We start from the raw sequence: 5,000 nt of genomic DNA, 5'->3' as shown, positions 1-5,000 counted from the left end.
TATAATATATATAATATATAATATATATATAATATATAATATATGAATAATATAAATATATTCTACATATATTCTACATTTAAGTGCAGTCAAGGAACACATGCATTAGGGAGTCTGTTCTGAAGCCCACAGTAAAGAGACGTAACTTCATCACGTCGCCTGGTTATTGACTCCAACCCAATATATTACACCGTCGACGAGCAAAATGAAGAAATACGCTTGCAAGTTCCAAAACGAATGGAAACAAGAATTTCAGTTTATCCAGGAGAGTTCGAAGGGGAAGGGGTATGTTGCCTGTAAATTTTGTAGAACAGACTTCTCCATTGAACACGGTGGCCGAACGGATATACCCAGTCATGAACAGTCAGCGAAGTACAAAGCGTCCGCAGCGCAGCATCGTTCACAACCCAGTATTATGGGCCACCTCGCAAAATGGAGACCCGATGGTGTAACTTATGCTGAGACAAAGATGGCTATGCTAATAGCTGGAAGTAACGTCCCATTCTCATTTGTGGATGTCTACAACAAATACGTAAAGGATATGTTCCTGGATTCGGAGATCGCTCGCCAGTACGCAAATGGCAGAACAAAGGTTACTCAAATAGTGAAAGGTACACTGTAAGTGTTTTTTTTATTTTTTAGTAACAAGCAAGCACAGTACAGTTACTAGAACAACTGTGTTTTTATTACTGTGTATTTGATAGGTGCCGTCGGAAATTCAACTATTTCTTTTATTTATATATATAATAAAATAAATATGTATCGCTAAAATTCACTGAAAGTCAAGTATTTCATACATATATTTATATATATATATATATATATATATATATATATATATATAGTCAAGAAAATAAGTATTTGAACACCCTGCTATTTTGCAAGTTCTCCCACTTAGAAATCATGGAGGGGTCTGAAATTTTCACGGTAGGTGCATGTCCACTGTATGAGAGATAACCTAAAAAGAAAAATCCAGAAATCCCAATTTGTGATTTTTTAACAATTTCTTTGTGTGATACAGCTGAAAATAAGTATGTGAACACCTGTCTATCAGCTAGAATTGTGACCATCAAAGACCCGTTAGTCCGCCTTTAAAAGTCCTCCTCCACTCAACTGTATTATCCTGAATCAGATGCACCTCTGTGAGGTCGTTAGCTGCATAAAGACACCTGTCCACCCCATACAATCAATAAGACCCAAACATTCAGCATGGCTAAGAGCAAAGAGCTGTCCAAAGAAACCTGAGAAATAATAGGACAACTCCACAAGGATGGAAAGGGCTCCGGAGAAATTGCCAAGCAGCTTGGTGAAAAAAGGTTCACTGTTGGAGCAATCATTAGAAAATGGAAGAAACTAAACATGACGGTCAATCTCAATGGGAGTGGAGCACCATACAAGATATCACCTTGTGGGGTCTCAATGATGCTAAGAAAGGTGAGGAATCAGCCCAGGACTACACGGCAGGACTTGGTCAATGACCTGAAAAGAGCTGGGACCACTGTTTCCATGGTCACTGTTGGTAAGACACTAAGACGTCGTGGTTTGAAATCATGCATGGCATGGAAGGTTCCCCTGCTTAAACCAGCACATGTTAAGGCCCGTCTTAAGTTGGCCAATGACCATTTGGATGATCCAGAGGAGTCATGAGAGAAAGTTTTGTGGACAGATGAGACCAAAATTGACCTTTTGTGTCATAATTCCACTATGCGTGAATGATGCGTACCATCCCAAGAACACCATCCTACTGTGAAGCATGGGGGTGGCAGCATAATGCTTTGGGGGTGTTTTTTTGCTCATGGGACAGGACAACTTTTTTTTATTTTATTTTTTTCCAAAATGGCACTGCTGTAGTGGCTGCTGTAGGCAGGAGCTCTGTGCTCTTGTGTCATCCTTTTGAGTTTCCCTCTTTCATGTGTTATTATATTTTTTTGCATTTTGGTCCGGGACCCTTTGGGACTGTGTGACAAGGGGTGGCACTTTCGTGATCTCTGTGGTGCTTTTTTTGTGGACTTCTGGATCTGCCTCCCGGGAGCCTTTTGGCCATGGAGACCAGCTGCTGGGTCTCTGCTACACCGGAGTCTGTTTGGAGGGACTGGAGGAGATGCGGATGAGGGGTACAGGGCTGCAGAGCTAGCGCTGAGCGCTGGGACGGAGAGGCTTCGCGGTGTCTCGACTGGGTGAGCAGGTGTCGGACACCTCAGTCACCTTGGACGTTTATCTTGAAAATGGCGGCGCGCATGGACGCGACGTTTCAGGCTCTCCCCTTAGGTGCATTGTTTTTATTGTTTTTATATAGTTTATTACTAGCCCAGTCAGCAACCTGCTGGGCGAGGGTTATGTACAGCCGAAACGATTTGTTGGAGATTGGATTGCGGTCTGAGCAGACTATTTCGGTGGATTTTACAAGCCGACACAACATCCCAGAGGAGTTAGCACGTAGCCCTGGAGCTCCATGGCTACTGTGCCCGGCGAGGAGGAGGCGGAGGCGAAGACGCCGTGGCCGAAGGGGCGGCGTGTTAGCCAGACTAAAAATGAACCCAAACAGACCACCGATACCAAGTCTATTCCTGGCTAATGCGAGGTCGCTCGCTCCTCATGGTGAAGAGGACAAGATGGACGAGGTGAGGCTCCGTGTAGCACAAAACACTGTGATGGACAGCTGCGCCCTATTGTTTACGGAAACCTGGCTAACGTCCTCAATACCCGACGCTAGCATGGAGCTAACCGGTCACACAGCACACAGACAGGACAGAAACGCAGTGTCTTCCGGCAAGCGGCGTGGGGGTGGACTGCTAACCTACCTAAACAACAAGTGGACTTCTGATTCAAAGGTAGTTAACAGCCACTGTTCCCAAGATCTGGAATATTTTACAGTTAAATGCCGACCCTTCCATCTAGCCAGGGAGCACTCTGCTGTCCTGATCACAAACGTGGTATATAGCTCCCGATGCTAACGCTAGCACGGCGCTAGCTCTGTTGCACGATACAATCAGTGCACAACAGAACAAATATCCCGACGGCATCCACATCATAGCGGGGGACTTTAATCATGTCGACCTGAAAAAAGTGCTCCCCAAACTTCACCAGCATGTGAAGTGTGCTACGAGGGGAGCTAACACACTGGACAAAGTCTATTCCAACATAAAAAAAGGATATAGAGCCAAACAACTTCCCCAATTAGGCAAGTCTGACCACATATCCCTGCTCCTTTTGCCAGCTTACACACCAATAAGAAAAAGTGCTCCTATCACAACCAAAACGGTCAAAACATGGCCGGAGGGAGCCATGAAACAGCTGCAGGACTGCTTTGATACAACAGACTGGTCAGTTTTTGAAAACCCAGACTTGGAGCAGTACACAGAAGCAGTCCTGGGGTACATCAAACACTGCATAGACACTGTCACAGTGGACAAGCGCATCCGAGTCTACCCCAACAGGAAGCCCTGGATGACAAAAACAGTCCAGGGCTTACTCAAAGAGAGAGACAGTGCCTTCAAAGCGCAGGACCTGGCACTCTACAGTGCTGCCAGAGCCAATCTGAAGAGAGGCATCAGAGAGGCAAAAGCCGAACATAGGAGGAAAATGGAAGCCCACCTGCAGAGCAACAACACCAAGGAGGTATGGAAAGGAATAAAAGACATGACCAACTTCAGACCCAGTAACCCTTCGGCTGACGGCGACACCTCTCGAGCGGGGGAGTTAAACAGCTTCTTCGCCCGATTTGAGAGAAAAACACCTGCAGCCGTCACAACAGTTCCACCCAACACCCACAGCAGCTGCACCCTTATACTGGAGGAGCATGAGGTGAGACGCACGCTGAAGGCAGTGAACCCGAGGAAGGCTACGGGCCCAGATGGAGTCCCGGGACAGGTACTAAGAGACTGTGCAGACCAGCTGGCCGGAGTATTTACGAAGATCTTCACCCAGTCCCTCTCCCAGGCCGTCATCCCATCATGCCTGAAGACTTCCACAATAATCCCGGTGCCGAAGAAGAACTCTGTCAGATGTCTGAATGACTACCGTCCAGTTGCACTTACACCTATAGCTATGAAGTGCTTCGAGAAGCTGGTACGGACCCATATCACCTCAGTCCTCCCTCCCGAGCTCGACCCACACCAGTTTGCCTACAGAGCCAACAGGTCCACAGAGGACGCCATCGCCACAGCCCTACACTCCTCCCTGGGTCACCTGGAGACGGGGGGAAGCTACGTGCGGCTGCTTTTTGTGGATTATAGCTCGGCATTTAACACCATTATTCCTGATAGACTGGTGTCCAAACTGTCAGACCTGGGTCTCTCGAACTCCATCTGCATGTGGATAAAGGACTTCTTATCCAACCGCCCCCAGAGGGTGCAGTTGGGTCGCCACATGTCATCAAGCCTGCACCTCAGTACCGGCTCTCCACAAGGCTGCGTGCTGAGCCCCCTTCTCTACTCCATCTACACATACGACTGCACACCTGCCCACTCCAGCAACTCCATCATCAAATTTGCGGATGACACCACCGTAGTGGGGCTCATCTCGGAGGGAGACGAGGCTGCATATCGGGATGAGGTGGAGAAGCTGTCGGATTGGTGCAAAGTCAACAACCTGGCCCTGAACACCTCCAAGACCAAGGAGCTGGTCATAGACTTCAGGAGGAAAAAAACGGACATCCTGCCCCTGATCATCAGTGGTGACTGTGTGGAGAGGGTCTCCGACTTCCGCTCCCTGGGAGTCCACCTGGCCAACGACCTATCCTGGAGCACCAACACCACGGCTACCATCAAGAAGGCACACCAGAGACTGCACTTCCTGAGAATACTCAGGAACAACCACCTCTCACAGGAACTGCTGGTGTCCTTCTACCGGTGCTCCATTGAGAGCATCCTGACCTACTGCATCTGCGTGTGGTTCAGCAGCTGCACGGCCGCAGAGAGAACGGCGCTCCAGAGAGTCATAAAGACCGCCCAGAAGTTAATCGGATGCCCCCTCCCCTCCCTGGCTGACCTGTACAGCTC

At 48.0% G+C, this 5,000-nt stretch overlaps 1 protein-coding gene across 4 annotated transcripts in view; it reads left to right on the top strand.

Moving 5' to 3' along the window:
* LOC133568414 (laminin subunit alpha-3-like) overlaps positions 1 to 5,000 on the top strand; it is a 183,812-nt gene that overhangs the window by 47,776 nt on the left and 131,036 nt on the right. The window lies entirely within an intron of this gene.

Source organism: Nerophis ophidion, linkage group LG14, assembly GCF_033978795.1.
Source record: "Nerophis ophidion isolate RoL-2023_Sa linkage group LG14, RoL_Noph_v1.0, whole genome shotgun sequence".
NCBI classification, from domain to species: domain Eukaryota; kingdom Metazoa; phylum Chordata; class Actinopteri; order Syngnathiformes; family Syngnathidae; genus Nerophis; species Nerophis ophidion.
The sequence above is the reverse complement of the archived record's forward strand: the minus strand, read 5'-3'. Positions and strand labels throughout refer to the sequence as shown.